General features: G+C 43.5%; 1 non-coding gene and 2 pseudogenes across 1 annotated transcript; all 3 read right to left on the bottom strand.

Moving 5' to 3' along the window:
* Positions 1-785: 785 nt before the first annotated feature.
* On the bottom strand, positions 786-1,005 carry LOC142680981 (U2 spliceosomal RNA; annotated as a pseudogene).
* Positions 1,006-7,582: 6,577 nt separating this feature from the next.
* LOC142681025 (U2 spliceosomal RNA) lies at positions 7,583-7,776 on the bottom strand. The gene has a single exon (XR_012853378.1). It is a non-coding gene; the product is annotated as a U2 spliceosomal RNA (small nuclear RNA).
* A 6,589-nt stretch (positions 7,777-14,365) lies between these two features.
* On the bottom strand, positions 14,366-14,537 carry LOC142680988 (U2 spliceosomal RNA; annotated as a pseudogene).
* Positions 14,538-16,736: the final 2,199 nt, after the last annotated feature.

Genomic DNA, 16,736 nt, shown 5'->3' on the forward strand with positions numbered 1-16,736 from the left:
CTTTATATAAGACGGTGCGGCTCAGTCAGTCACTCAGTGTTGCCTGAGAGGGCAACACTGCAACAGCCGGCCCCCAGGCTGTCTTTTTTTTGCACAGCTAGTTGCCTCCAGGAGGCCACAAGAGGGAGACAAGGGACTGCAAAATGGAAAATAGGCATCCACCAACTTTACAGACAACTTGTTCTCCTTGCTCCTACAACCTCCATCCTTGCACAGTTTGTTATTCTTCCAGGTAACATAGTAACAAATCCAAATTGCTGCTCTCTTTGTAGGCAAGCAAGGGTTTGTTGCAACTGCAATTCTTACTTCTTCTTGAAATGTAGGGACCACAGTACATTCCATCACATCCATCTAGTGTACACAGGTAGGTCCATTGTGACGGGCGGGCGGGCGGGCGGACGGGCTGGCTGCTTTAATGGCTGTTTGCTGTTCCCCTACTCCACTCCACTATTTGACTATGGTGCTGCATCAATCAGTGGCTGGCTCAGGTGCAGCTCTTTAACCTACCTAGGAGGGAGGGCGGAGAGAAGACAAGGAAGGTGAATGAGCTGTTCCAATGTGAAATGCCGGAAACACAGAAACACAGACGACACAAAACAAGAGGTGGCAATGTATTAATTAATTGCATTTAATAAATTAGCTCATTATCACACATGACTGTACAAATGCATTGTCCAACAGGTGTTGAAATAATGGGATTAAAAGGGGAGATCCCATCCGAAAGACAAAAACAATGGCAAACACAAAAAGCACTTTTGGAATCTGATTTTAGTAAACACATAAGGAAAGGGTGCACCGGTCCTGGAAATACTGCAATACCAGGTCAATGCGTGGAGTGGACAGAGCAAGCTCTATTTCCATCTCCCTGTTCTAAAAATCCATTTAATATATGGTCCCCAGATAGGGGACGTATCAGATATTAAACTGATAAGAACAGATTTTTTTTCAGTTGGCTACCCCCTCGCGGGGGTGTCAATGATTTATTACTTAAAATTCAAAAAATATTTACAATGAATTACAGCTTTTTACAATGAATTACAGTAATAAAATCAATTTACATAAAAACACATAAAAGGGGACATGGTGGCAAATTCTTATATATTGGAGTTCCATTCTTTTACAAACCATTTATTTGAAAGGGTGGCATTTCTTTTTTTATCTAATAAATAATAAATGTACATCTCGCTAAAACAAAGACCTAAAACATCGTCAGCAGATAAAACATCGTGCTTAAAAATCAGGATGTTCCTGGCCTTCCACAGAGCTTCTTTTACGCAGTTCATCGTCTTCCATGCAATAGTCTTTTGGTTCGCGGTTGGGCATCCAAAGAGTCCATATAAAATCATTTCGTAAGTCAAGTCCTTTAGGTCTGCCATCTTCTTCATTAGAGGGAATATCTTTATCCAAATATGTTTAGTAAAATCGCAAGTCCAAAAAATATGACGCACGGTCTCCTCAGCCTGGCAGCCTTCCCTCGGACAGATGGCAGACCTCGCGAATCCTCTCCTGAATTGGAATGCCCGGCATGGAAGACATTGATGAACGCAGCTCCAGGCCAGGTCCATCTGTGTATTAAAAAGATAAAACACATTAACCATTTTGAAGATAAAAGCACAACGTTCATTATTAAAATTTTCAATATTAGTGACGACTTCATTTCCTCTTATGTCTTTTATAAGTTTCTTACTGTTTATCATATCATTAAAATTTTTCCCTTTAAAATTAAACAAGGCCACTATTTTCTCTAAAATCACGTAATTTGCTGGTAGATTAAAAGCATAAGGTGAGGTTAAAACAATTTCAAACCACCCCATCCTTCGCATAAAAAACCCAGTATTAAAACGTAGAAAATAAGACCAATGATGTTGTTTAAAAAGAGAATTAAGACAGAAACAAAAGTACTTGATTAAAAGAAACCTATTAAAATCTGGAAAGTCTTTGCCACCCTTTGGTTTGATTTTCATTACCGTCTCACGTTTAAGTTTCTCCATTCTGGAACTCCAAAAGAAGGTAAAACAAGCTTTAGTAATTTTTCTTAATAAAACCGTGGGAGGAGGGAAAACCATGCTTAAGTATAAAAGCAAAGGTAAAATTATCATTTTAATTATTAAAATTTTTCCCTCCATGGTAAGCTTCCTCATGTTCCACATGCATATTTTTTGATTTACCTTCTGCGCCACCATGTCCCAACTGATAAAACCATTGTCGTACCCACTGAAGGAGACACCTAAAATTTTAATATTATCAGACACAGGAACCGGTATATCTCTAAGAGCCATGCTTCCTATGTTTAAAATATGACTCTTGCTGAAGTTTACTTTAAAACCGGAAGCACAGCAATAAAACTCGATTTGCCTAAGGGTTCTCTGAAGCGACAGGGCGTCCCTACATAAAACCGCCACATCATCCATGTACCCCACTGCTTTGGCCTCTACGCCGCCTCCCCCGGGCAGGGGGACTCCACGGATACACTTATCGCGGCGAATTGCGCATAACAGAGGCTCCAATGCACATATAAAAAGCAGTGGGGACAAGGGACACCCCTGCTTCACCCCAGAGTTTAAAAATACGTCCTGTGTCTTAAAACCATTCACTAAAATTTTGCTGGTGCATTCTCTGTAAAAGGCTTTAATAGATAATAAAAATCCTTCAGGTATACCCATACGTTCTAAAACCTTAAAAAGATAAAAATGAGAGACACGGTCGAACGCCTTCTCAAAGTCTATAGATAAAATGGCTAATTTAACTTTTCTAGACCTCGTGTCCTCAATCACGTCTTTTATTAGGTTTAAATTATCCCAGATGCTGCGGCCTGGCACCCCACACACCTGGTCAGAGTGTATAATGTGGGGTATTATGGCTTTTAATCTATTTGCACATATTTTAGCCATAATTTTATAGTCGCTATTTAGAAGGGTTATTGGTCTCCAATTCTTTAAAACTGCGATGTCACCCGTCTTATACAGCAGGGAGACCTCACCCTTCCGCCAGGACTTAGGCAGCATCTTGGAATTAAAAACATCAGAAAAAAGGTTAAAAAGATCCTCTTTTAAAATGTCATAAAATTTTACATAAAACTCACTGGGTATACCGTCCGGTCCGGGAACTTTCCCTGTTTTAAAACTCTTAACAGTTTCTAAAACCTCCTGCTCCGTCAGCTCCTGTAATAAAAAATTCTGGGAGACAGGGTCTAAAACAGTAGTAATCTCCTTCAGTGAGTCACGCATAAAATTATGATCCACAGTCTTAACATTAAAAAGGTCAGTGTAAAACTCATGAACTTTACTTAAAAGACCCTGTACATCTGACACCCCTTCTATATTTTTGATAATTGCCTTTTTGTTATTTATTTTCTTAAAAAAGTACCTGGAGCAGGTCTCGTTCTCCTCCACATGTTGTATTTTTGAACGGAATATAATCTCTTTACCTTTCTGCTCCAGGCACTGGGCTATCTCCTTTTTCAAATTGGTGATGTCATCTTTAACGTCTATGTCATGATCTTGCATTTTGTACAGGGTCTGCAGACGGGTATTGAGAATTTTAAAAAAAGCGTATTTCTCTTTGGCTTTCGCCACGCTTTTCTTAATAAAAAAATCTTTTATTTTCTTTTTCATTTTCTCCCAACATGCACTGATGGGAGTACGTGTGTCTCTTACCCGCCTGCTTTCTTGGTAAAATTCAATAAAATCTGCTAAAACCTGTGGATCGTCTAAAAGGGAAACATTCATCTTCCAGGACTTTTTACATACAATATTATTAAGATCATGCTTTACTTTAAAAGATAAAAGCCTGTGATCTGAAAACACATTGGTTAAAACTTCACAATTAAAAGGCAGTAAATTTTCAGAACAAAAGATAAAATCAATCCTGGAGCTACAGGTGGCGTTGCTCCAGGTAACACCGGCTTCCTCTGGACTGCTCCTGTTACATTCTTTGTATATGTCTTTTAATTTAAAATCAGTCACGATATCCTTGAGCAGTCCAGAGGTCTTGTCATAGTTCCTACTCGTACTGTTGGTAAGCCGGCGTTCTCCTCTCAGGATACAATTAAAATCACCTGCGAGGATAAAAGGCTCAGATGTGTTGATAAAAAGCGGTAAAATCTCCAGCATCCTCGCTCTTTCGTTCTTTTCTGGTGATCCGTAAAAATTTAAAAACTGCCACTTTACACCATCAATAAAAGCTTTAACCATTAAAATACGTCCTGGTAAGATTTCTTGAATAAAATCAATTAAAACGTTTCCCTTAAAAAGAATGGCGACCCCTGCTGATCTGGACTCGTTGGATCCAGACCAGACGGATGGACCATACTTCCAATCCTTTTTGTAATTTTCATATCTCATTGTATGGGGAATGCCGCACTCCTGCAGGAAAAATACAGAGGCTGCCAGGCAAGATAAAAAATTGAAGAGAGCAACCCTTCTCACTTTTGACTTGGCGCCCCTCACGTTGAGGGAGATTCCCATGAGCTCAGACATCGTGGAGAGTTAAAGCAAAATTCTGATTTTAAAATAATAAATAATAGGCGTACTTAAAATCAGATTGCTCCTCCACCAGCAATACCCGAAACCTCACTTGAACTCATGGCCCCGCCCTCATCCGACTCAACTGAAAAGAGGGACGAGGCAGGAGAAGAACTACTGTCGCTGAGAGCTGAGCCAGCAACACTCACCTCGTACACGGGGAGCCCAGACTCGCACAGCCTCACCTGGGTCTCTCTCGGTTGACCGACTGGGTCCATGTCTGGTGGGTCCCCCAAGGGCCCCGCCTCTCCCCCCTGGGCCCGTGAAGGCCGGTCTAGAGGGGGAGGTTGTGCGCATGGCGGGGTGTCCGATAATACGGAGGGAGCAGTGCCCGTCCTCCTCACCAGTGCAGGCGAGGAGGGGGTCCCAGGAGGAGCCACATCTTTCCGCACGGACGTATCCATCTGCTCCTCCCCTGTCTCCCTCCTACTGGCACGTTCTTGCTTCCCCTTTTTACGGGGACCCACCTGTACCCAGTCTTCTCCTTCCGAGTCGGTCTCTAGAGACCCAGGATTAGGAGCAGGCCCGGCACCGCCTGAGCAACCAGCCGTCTGGGATGCCACAGGTTCATCGATGGCCTGCTCCTTTTCTGCCTTCCTCTTGGCCTGCCGTTTTTCCTTGGCGCTGGGCTCATTTTTATCCCCTGAGGTCGCTGGCTGAGAGGCACCTGTTTTGGCTTCGGCTAGCCGTACTCTTGAAGCCCAGGTACCTCTCTGCTCTTTCGCCGCAACAGCTTGTTCTCCTCCTTGAGGACGGGACTGCTCTGCTGGTGGAGCACGTGGGGGCACCTCGGGTTGCTCATCTTCTTCGCCTCGGTACCTATGTGGACAAGCATAATAAAGATGACCAGTTTTTTGACAAAAATTGCATTTTTTCTCTTCTGTACATTCTCTCATTGTGTGTTGTTTACTTCCACAGTTCCTGCAGGTGACATCGCAGTTAAAACTGGTATGTCCATAGGTACCGCAGGCCCTGCAGAAGTTTGGCATTCCTGAGAAATAGAGGTCGCCATTCACATTCCCAAGTTTAAAACGAGCAGGTGGTAGCTTCGTTTCTTGGGTGGAGGGGTCCTTTATTAGCGTAACAATAAATTTCCATTTGACGGTCCACACACCGCACTCGTTCATAACTCTCCCCAGCAGCTTAACGTTCTTAAAGTATGCAGCAAGAAACGCCGCCACTTCCTGATCTTTCACGTATGGGGAATACATTTTAATCACTACGAGTTTGGTTACTTCAAAAGCGTGTTCAATTACCTGGACTCCCAAGGCCATGAGTTCACCTTGTTGCCTCTCAGCTTTTCCCATGGCATCACGGAGGATTCCTTCTCCCATAAAAGTCACGTCGTACACTCCACGCCTTGGGTAGTCCTGGATCGCCAAAATCTCGTTCTTGTGGACCGCCAACCGCTTTTCCAAAATATCGTGGACAAGGAACTTGAGACCACGAGGACCGCCTCCACCCTCTGCCAAGATAAATCTTGCAGTATTCCGCAACCGGGCGTATACCGGCACCGCATCAGGTCCGCCTGCCATTTGCGTGGCCAGGTCGGTACCGCACAGCTTGCGCTGCGCCCTTTGGGTTCAAGGAGACACACCAAAGGGCTGGGGGGGGATCGCAACTCGTTGCTCAGGACTAAGCCTCTCTCCCAAATAGCAGCACGGGGGTGAAGTCCAGGCGAACCTGGACGATCCCCCGAGGCCGAGAGAGAGGGTACCTGAGCACCTTCTGACTAAAAACCTCCTGTATAAATACACTTGGTCTTAGCCAAAAGGCCGAGAAGCGATAACCCGAACGGGCCGCGCGTTGACCGAGCCTGCCCAATACTGCTGTTCACCCCTTGCAGCGATTCAGCCTACTCCTAGGCAATTCCATGGGGCCCTGCAGGCTCACACACACTCACAGCTACTAAGCGGGAGGTGAATAAAGGCCGGAGAGGAAGCAAGACAGGATTTGCTTCTTTTGCTTGCACCACAATGCAGTGCTGAAAGAGGAGGAATCGACATAAAAACGCCTTCCTGGCAACGCCCAAATGCCCTCCTGCCGTGCAAACACTGGCAGCAGCAGCAGCAGCAGCAGCAGCAGTAAGTGCATGCCCACTGCCACCCCTTCTCCTTTCACACCTTGTATCAGCTTTAATCCAGTCCAGTGCTGCCTGCTGAGCAGCACTGACCAACACTGCCTGGGCCCAGGCTTTTATCTCTGAGGCCCCATTATGATGTCAGAAAGCTGGCTCTGGCTCCTGAGGTCTCCACTATGACACGTGCAAAGTTCCGTCTGAACTTTATATAAGACGGTGCGGCTCAGTCAGTCACTCAGTGTTGCCTGAGAGGGCAACACTGCAACAGCCGGCCCCCAGGCTGTCTTTTTTTTGCACAGCTAGTTGCCTCTAGGAGGCCACAAGAGGGAGACAAGGGACTGCAAAATGGAAAATAGGCATCCACCAACTTTACAGACAACTTGTTCTCCTTGCTCCTACAACCTCCATCCTTGCACAGTTTGTTATTCTTCCAGGTAACATAGTAACAAATCCAAATTGCTGCTCTCTTTGTAGGCAAGCAAGGGTTTGTTGCAACTACAATTCTTACTTCTTCTTGAAATGTAGGGACCACAGTACATTCCATCACATCCATCTAGTGTACACAGGTAGGTCCATTGTGACGGGCGGGCGGGCGGGCTGGCTGCTTTAATGGCTGTTTGCTGTTCCCCTACTCCACTCCACTATTTGACTATGGTGCTGCATCAATCAGTGGCTGGCTCAGGTGCAGCTCTTTAACCTACCTAGGAGGGAGGGCGGAGAGAAGACAAGGAAGGTGAATGAGCTGTTCCAATGTGAAATGCCGGAAACACAGAAACACAGACGACACAAAACAAGAGGTGGCAATGTATTAATTAATTGCATTTAATAAATTAGCTCATTATCACACATGACTGTACAAATGCATTGTCCAACAGGTGTTGAAATAATGGGATTAAAAGGGGAGATCCCATCCGAAAGACAAAAACAATGGCAAACACAAAAAGCACTTTTGGAATCTGATTTTAGTAAACACATAAGGAAAGGGTGCACCGGTCCTGGAAATACTGCAATACAAGGTCAATGCGTGGAGTGGACGGAGCAAGCTCTATTTCCATCTCCCTGTTCTAAAAATCCATTTAATATATGGTCCCCAGATAGGGGACGTATCAGATATTAAACTGATAAGAACAGATTTTTTTCAGTTGGCTACCCCCTCGCGGGGGTGTCAATGATTTATTACTTAAAATTCAAAAACATTTACAATAAATTACAGCTTTTTACAATGAATTACAGTAATAAAATCAATTTACATAAAAACACATAAAAGGGGACATGGTGGCAAATTCTTATATATTGGAGTTCCATTCTTTTACAAACCATTTATTTGAAAGGGTGGCATTTCTTTTTTTATCTAATAAATAATAAATGTACATCTCGCTAAAACAAAGACCTAAAACATCGTCAACAGATAAAACATCGTGCTTAAAAATCAGGATGTTCCTGGCCTTCCACAGAGCTTCTTTTACGCAGTTCATCGTCTTCCATGCAATAGTCTTTTGGTTCGCGGTTGGGCATCCAAAGAGTCCATATAAAATCATTTCGTAACTCAAGTCCTTTAGGTCTGCCATCTTCTTCATTAGAGGGAATATCTTTATCCAAATATGTTTTGTAAAATCACAAGTCCAAAAAATATGACGCACTGTCTCCTCAGCCTGGCAGCCTTCCCTCGGACAGACAGCAGACCTCGTGAATCCTCTCCTGAATTGGAATGCCCGGCATGGAAGACATTGATGAACGCAGCTCCAGGCCAGGTCCATCTGTGTATTAAAAAGATAAAACACATTAACCATTTTGAAGATAAAAGCACAGCGTTCATTATTAAAATTTTCAATATTAGTGACGACTTCATTTCCTCTTATGTCTTTTATAAGTTTCTTACTGTTTATCATGTCATTAAAATTTTTCCCTTTAAAATTAAACAAGGCCACTATTTTCTCTAAAATCACGTAATTTGCTGGTAGATTAAAAGCATAAGGTGAGGTTAAAACAATTTCAAACCACCCCATCCTTCGCATAAAAAACCCAGTATTAAAACGTAGAAAATAAGACCAATGATGTTGTTTAAAAAGAGAATTAAGACAGAAACAAAAGTACTTGATTAAAAGAAACCTATTAAAATCTGGAAAGTCTTTGCCACCCTTTGGTTTGATTTTCATTACCGTCTCACGTTTAAGTTTCTCCATTCTGGAACTCCAAAAGAAGGTAAAACAAGCTTTAGTAATTTTTCTTAATAAAACCGTGGGAGGAGGGAAAACCATGCTTAAGTATAAAAGCAAAGGTAAAATTATCATTTTAATTATTAAAATTTTTCCCTCCATGGTAAGCTTCCTCATGTTCCACATGCATATTTTTTGATTTACCTTCTGCGCCACCATGTCCCAACTGATAAAACCATTGTCGTACTCACTGAAGGAGACACCTAAAATTTTAATATTATCAGACACAGGAACCGGTATATCTCTAAGAGCCATGCTTCCTATGTTTAAAATATGACTCTTGCTGAAGTTTACTTTAAAACCGGAAGCACAGCAGTAAAACTCGATTTGCCTAAGGGTTCTCTGAAGCGACAGGGCGTCCCTACATAAAACCGCCACATCATCCATGTACCCCACTGCTTTGGCCTCTACGCCGCCTCCCCCGGGCAGGGGGACTCCACGGATACACTTATCGCGGCGAATTGCGCATAACAGAGGCTCCAATGCACATATAAAAAGCAGTGGGGACAAGGGACACCCCTGCTTCACCCCAGAGTTTAAAAATACGTCCTGTGTCTTAAAACCATTCACTAAAATTTTGCTGGTGCATTCTCTGTAAAAGGCTTTAATAGATAATAAAAATCCTTCAGGTATACCCATACGTTCTAAAACCTTAAAAAGATAAAAATGAGAGACACGGTCGAACGCCTTCTCAAAGTCTATAGATAAAATGGCTAATTTACCTTTTCTAGACCTCGTGTCCTCAATCACGTCTTTTATTAGGTTTAAATTATCCCAGATGCTGCGGCCTGGCACCCCACACACCTGGTCAGAGTGTATAATGTGGGGTATTATGGCTTTTAATCTATTTGCACATATTTTAGCCATAATTTTATAGTCGCTATTTAGAAGGGTTATTGGTCTCCAATTCTTTAAAACTGCGATGTCACCCGTCTTATACAGCAGGGAGACCTCACCCTTCCGCCAGGACTTAGGCAGCATCTTGGAATTAAAAACATCAGAAAAAAGGTTAAAAAGATCCTCTTTTAAAATGTCATAAAATTTTACATAAAACTCACTGGGTATACCGTCCGGTCCGGGAACTTTCCCTGTTTTAAAACTCTTAACAGTTTCTAAAACCTCCTGCTCCGTCAGCTCCTGTAATAAAAAATTCTGGGAGACAGGGTCTAAAACAGTAGTAATCTCCTTCAGTGAGTCACGCATAAAATTATGATCCACAGTCTTAACATTAAAAAGGTCAGTGTAAAACTCATGAACTTTACTTAAAAGACCCTGTACATCTGACACACCTTCTATATTTTTGATAATTGCCTTTTTGTTATTTATTTTCTTAAAAAAGTACCTGGAGCAGGTCTCGTTCTCCTCCACATGTTGTATTTTTGAACGGAATATAATCTCTTTACCTTTCTGCTCCAGGCACTGGGCTATCTCCTTTTTCAAATTGGTGATGTCATCTTTAACGTCTATGTCATGATCTTGCATTTTGTACAGGGTCTGCAGACGGGTATTGAGAATTTTAAAAAAAGCGTATTTCTCTTTGGCTTTCGCCACGCTTTTCTTAATAAAAAAATCTTTTATTTTCTTTTTCATTTTCTCCCACCATGCACTGATGGGAGTACGTGTGTCTCTTACCCGCCTGCTTTCTTGGTAAAATTCAATAAAATCTGCTAAAACCTGTGGATCGTCTAAAAGGGAAACATTCATCTTCCAGGACTTTTTACATACAATATTATTAAGATCATGCTTTACTTTAAAAGATAAAAGCCTGTGATCTGAAAACACATTGGTTAAAACTTCACAATTAAAAGGCAGTAAATTTTCAGAACAAAAGATAAAATCAATCCTGGAGCTACAGGTGACGTTGCTCCAGGTAACGCCGGCTTCCTCTGGACTGCTCCTGTTACATTCTTTGTATATGTCTTTTAATTTAAAATCAGTCACGATATCCTTGAGCAGTCCAGAGGTCTTGTCATAGTTCCTACTCGTACTGTTGGTAAGCCGGCGTTCTCCTCTCAGGATACAATTAAAATCACCTGCGAGGATAAAAGGCTCAGATGTGTTGATAAAAAGCGGTAAAATCTCCAGCATCCTCGCTCTTTCGTTCTTTTCTGGTGATCCGTAAAAATTTAAAAACTGCCACTTTACACCATCAATAAAAGCTTTAACCATTAAAATACGTCCTGGTAAGATTTCTTGAATAAAATCAATTAAAACGTTTCCCTTAAAAAGAATGGCGACCCCTGCTGATCTGGACTCGTTGGATCCAGACCAGACGGATGGACCATACTTCCAATCCTTTTTGTAATTTTCATATCTCATTGTATGGGGAATGCCGCACTCCTGCAGGAAAAATACAGAGGCTGCCAGGCAAGATAAAAAATTGAAGAGAGCAACCCTTCTCACTTTTGACTTGGCGCCCCTCACGTTGAGGGAGATTCCCATGAGCTCAGACATCGTGGAGAGTTAAAGCAAAATTCTGATTTTAAAATAATAAATAATAGGCGTACTTAAAATCAGATTGCTCCTCCACCAGCAATACCCGAAACCTCACTTGAACTCATGGCCCCGCCCTCATCCGACTCAACTGAAAAGAGGGACGAGGCAGGAGAAGAACTACTGTCGCTGAGAGCTGAGCCAGCAACACTCACCTCGTACACGGGGAGCCCAGACTCGCACAGCCTCACCTGGGTCTCTCTCGGTTGACCGACTGGGTCCATGTCTGGTGGGTCCCCCAAGGGCCCCGCCTCTCCCCCCTGGGCCCGTGAAGGCCGGTCTAGAGGGGGAGGTTGTGCGCATGGCGGGGTGTCCGATAATACGGAGGGAGCAGTGCCCGTCCTCCTCACCAGTGCAGGCGAGGAGGGGGTCCCAGGAGGAGCCACATCTTTCCGCACGGACGTATCCATCTGCTCCTCCCCTGTCTCCCTCCTACTGGCACGTTCTTGCTTCCCCTTTTTACGGGGACCCACCTGTACCCAGTCTTCTCCTTCCGAGTCGGTCTCTAGAGACCCAGGATTAGGAGCAGGCCCGGCACCGCCTGAGCAACCAGCCGTCTGGGATGCCACAGGTTCATCGATGGCCTGCTCCTTTTCTGCCTTCCTCTTGGCCTGCCGTTTTTCCTTGGCGCTGGGCTCATTTTTATCCCCTGAGGTCGCTGGCTGAGAGGCACCTGTTTTGGCTTCGGCTAGCCGTACTCTTGAAGCCCAGGTACCTCTCTGCTCTTTCGCCCCAGCTTGTTCTCCTCCTTGAGGACGGGACTGCTCTGCTGGTGGAGCACGTGGGGGCACCTCGGGTTGCTCATCTTCTTCGCCTCGGTACCTATGTGGACAAGCATAATAAAGATGACCAGTTTTTGACAAAAATTGCATTTTTTCTCTTCTGTACATTCTCTCATTGTGTGTTGTTTACTTCCACAGTTCCTGCAGGTGACATCGCAGTTAAAACTGGTATGTCCATAGGTACCGCAGGCCCTGCAGAAGTTTGGCATTCCTGAGAAATAGAGGTCGCCATTCACATTCCCAAGTTTAAAACGAGCAGGTGGTAGCTTCGTTTCTTGGGTGGAGGGGTCCTTTATTAGCGTAACAATAAATTTCCATTTGACGGTCCACACACCGCACTCGTTCATAACTCTCCCCAGCAGCTTAACGTTCTTAAAGTATGCAGCAAGAAACGCCGCCACTTCCTGATCTTTCACGTATGGGGAATACATTTTAATCACTACGAGTTTGGTTACTTCAAAAGCGTGTTCAATTACCTGGACTCCCAAGGCCATGAGTTCACCTTGTTGCCTCTCAGCTTTTCCCATGGCATCACGGAGGATTCCTTCTCCCATGAAAGTCACGTCGTACACTCCACGCCTTGGGTAGTCCTGGATCGCCAAAATCTCGTTCTTGTGGACCGCCAACCGCTTTTCCAAAATATCGTGGACAAGGAACTTGAGACCACGAGGACCGCCTCCACCCTCTGCCAAGATAAATCTTGCAGTATTCCTCAACCGGGCGTATACCGGCACCGCATCAGGTCCGCCTGCCATTTGCGTGGCCAGGTCGGTACCGCACAGCTTGCGCTGCGCCCTTTGGCTTTAAGGAGACACACCAAAGGGCTGGGGGGGGGATCGCAACTCGTTGCTCAGGACTAAGCCTCTCTCCCAAATAGCAGCACGGGGGTGAAGTCCAGGCGAACCTGGACGATCCCCCGAGGCCGAGAGAGAGGGTACCTGAGCACCTTCTGACCAAAAACCTCCTGTATAAATACACTTGGTCTTAGCCAAAAGGCCGAGAAGCGATAACCTGAACGGGCCGCGCGTTGACCGAGCCTGCCCAATACTGCTGTTCACCCCTTGCAGCGATTCAGCCTACTCCTAGGCAATTCCATGGGGCCCTGCAGGCTCACACACACTCACAGCTACTAAGCGGGAGGTGAATAAAGGCCGGAGAGGAAGCAAGACAGGATTTGCTTCTTTTGCTTGCACCACAATGCAGTGCTGAAAGAGGAGGAATCGACATAAAAACGCCTTCCTGGCAACGCCCAAATGCCCTCCTGCCGTGCAAACACTGGCAGCAGCAGCAGCAGCAGTAAGTGCATGCCCACTGCCACCCCTTCTCCTTTCACACCTTGTATCAGCTTTAATCCAGTCCAGTGCTGCCTGCTGAGCAGCACTGACCAACACTGCCTGGGCCCAGGCTTTTATCTCTGAGGCCCCATTATGATGTCAGAAAGCTGGCTCTGGCTCCTGAGGTCTCCACTATGACACGTGCAAAGTTCCGTCTGAACTTTATATAAGACGGTGCGGCTCAGTCAGTCACTCAGTGTTGCCTGAGAGGGCAACACTGCAACAGCCGGCCCCCAGGCTGTCTTTTTTTTGCACAGCTAGTTGCCTCCAGGAGGCCACAAGAGGGAGACAAGGGACTGCAAAATGGAAAATAGGCATCCACCAACTTTACAGACAACTTGTTCTCCTTGCTCCTACAACCTCCATCCTTGCACAGTTTGTTATTCTTCCAGGTAACATAGTAACAAATCCAAATTGCTGCTCTCTTTGTAGGCAAGCAAGGGTTTGTTGCAACTGCAATTCTTACTTCTTCTTGAAATGTAGGGACCACAGTACATTCCATCACATCCATCTAGTGTACACAGGTAGGTCCATTGTGACGGGCGGGCGGGCGGGCTGGCTGCTTTAATGGCTGTTTGCTGTTCCCCTACTCCACTCCACTATTTGACTATGGTGCTGCATCAATCAGTGGCTGGCTCAGGTGCAGCTCTTTAACCTACCTAGGAGGGAGGGCTGAGAGAAGACAAGGAAGGTGGATGAGCTGTTCCAATGTGAAATGCTGGAAACACAGAAACACAGACGACACAAAACAAGAGGTGGCAATGTATTAATTAATTGCATTTAATAAATTAGCTCATTATCACACATGACTGTACAAATGCATTGTCCAACAGGTGTTGAAATAATGGGATTAAAAGGGGAGATCCCATCCGAAAGACAAAAACAATGGCAAACACAAAAAGCACTTTTGGAATCTGATTTTAGTAAACACATAAGGAAAGGGTGCACCGGTCCTGGAAATACTGCAATACCAGGTCAATGCGTGGAGTGGACAGAGCAAGCTCTATTTCCATCTCCCTGTTCTAAAAATCCATTTAATATATGGTCCCCAGATAGGGGACGTATCAGATATTAAACTGATAAGAACAGATTTTTTTTTTTTAAGTTGACTACCCCAACTTTGGGGGTAACCGTTTATTTAAAATTTTTCAGGTTTTACAATAAATTAACATTTTTCAACATTTTTACAGGGATTCAAATTTTACAACAATGGTTAAAAAATAAATACAAATTGTCAGATTAAAATCATACAATTTATAAAAGGGCACTTGGTGGCATCATATTATAGAATTCCATTCGCTAAAAAACCATTTTCTACTTAAAACAGGAGAGAATTTTTTGTCTAAAAGATAATACTTGTGCATTTCATAAAAACAAATTCCTAAAATATCATTCACAGATAAAATTTCATGTTTGAATAAAAGAATATTCCTGGCCGCCCACAGAGCTGCTTTAACGCAGTTAGTAATCTTCCATGCCATAATTTTCTGAGTCCTTGTTGGGCACTCCAGACATCCGTAAAAAACGCCTTCACTTGTAATTCTCTTTATTCCGGTTATCTTCTTCATCAAGGGGAGGATTTTTGTCCATATAAGTTGTGAAAAATAACATTGCCAAAAGAGATGTAAGACTGTCTCGTCATCGCGGCATCCTCCCCTTGGACACGCAGCCGAGTTGGTCAGTCCCCTTCGATGCTGGAATGCCCGGCATGGAAGACACTCGTGGGCGCAGCTCCAGGCCAGATCCTTCTGTGAATTAAAAATGAATTTAGCATTAACCATGCTCCAGATAATTTTGCATTTGTTTTCATTAAAATTGCTAATGGGGGCTATTAAAACATTTTCTTTTATTTCCTTTAAAACATATTTACTATTTTTTACATCTTCTATTCTTTTGTCTTTTAGGTTAAAAAGGTTCACTATTTTTCTAAAATCTTATACTGGTCTGGCAGGTTAAAAGCATATGGCGAGCTTAAAACCGTAGAGAACCATCCGTACCTCCTCATAAAATAGCCAGTGTTAAAACGGATAAAATAAGACCAGTAGTGTTCCTTAAAAACAGTATTAAGACACAGTGTAAAAAAATGAATTAAAAGAAATGCTTTTATATTTGGAAAATCTTTACCACCCATTAGCTTTGGTAACATCACTTTTTCTCTCCTGAGCTTCTCCATCCTAGAATTCCATAAAAATGTAAAACATGCCTTGGTAATCTTTTTTAATAAAATATCAGGGGGAGGGAAAACCATACTTAGATATAATAAAATTGGTAAAATCACCATTTTTGTGATTAAAATTTTTCCCTCCATTGTCAGTTTTCTAAGATTCCATAAACAAATTTTCTTATTAACTTTTTGTGCCACCAAGTCCCAACTGATAAAACCATTGTTTGACTCATTGAAGGAGACCCCTAAAATCTGTACAGACTCCGACACAGGGACTGGAATGTCCTGTAAAATCATATTGCCAATATTTAAAATATTACTTTTATTAAAATTGACTTTAAAACCGGAGGAGCAGCAAAATTGGTATATCTGTTGTAATGCTTTTTGCAGTGACGGGGCGTCCCTGCACAGGACCGCGACATCATCCATGTACCCCACTACTTTTGCCTCTAGTCCCCCCCCGCCCGGCAGGGGGACTCCACATATCTGCCTGTCATTCCTCAATCTGCAGAGTAGAGGCTCGATCGCACATATAAAAAGTAGTGGGGACAAGGGACACCCCTGCTTCACTCCGGAGTTTAAAAGGACATCCTGTGTCTTAAAACCCTTTACTAAAATCTTGCTCGTACAATTTTCATAAAAGGCCTTCAGAGACTGTAAAAATCCTTCTGGTATACCCATCTTTTCTAAAACCTTAAAAAGATAAAAATGTGATACTCTATCAAAGGCTTTCTCGAAATCTATGGATAAAACCGCCAATCTGCCTTTTCTCTCCTTCGTATCACCAATAGCATCTTTTAAAAGGTTTAAATTGTCCCATATGCTCCTCCCAGGTATCCCACAGACTTGGTTGGAGTGGACGATTTTCTCTATAACAGCCTTTAGCCTATTCGCGCAAATCTTGGCCATTATTTTGTAGTCTGCGTTTAGTAAGGTGATAGGCCTCCAGTTTTTAATATCTGTTTTGTCCCCCTTTTTATAAAGCAGGGACACCTCACCTTTCTTCCAGGACCCCGGGAGGGCTTTTGTTCTAAAAACTTGAGTAAAAAGGGAATAGAGATCCTCTTTTAAAACTCCATAAAATGTGACATAAAACTCTATGGGTATACCATCAGGGCCAGGGACTTTACCTGTTTTAAAACTC

The sequence above is a fragment of the Rhinoderma darwinii genome, assembly GCF_050947455.1.
Source record: "Rhinoderma darwinii isolate aRhiDar2 chromosome 2 unlocalized genomic scaffold, aRhiDar2.hap1 SUPER_2_unloc_56, whole genome shotgun sequence".
NCBI classification, from domain to species: domain Eukaryota; kingdom Metazoa; phylum Chordata; class Amphibia; order Anura; family Rhinodermatidae; genus Rhinoderma; species Rhinoderma darwinii.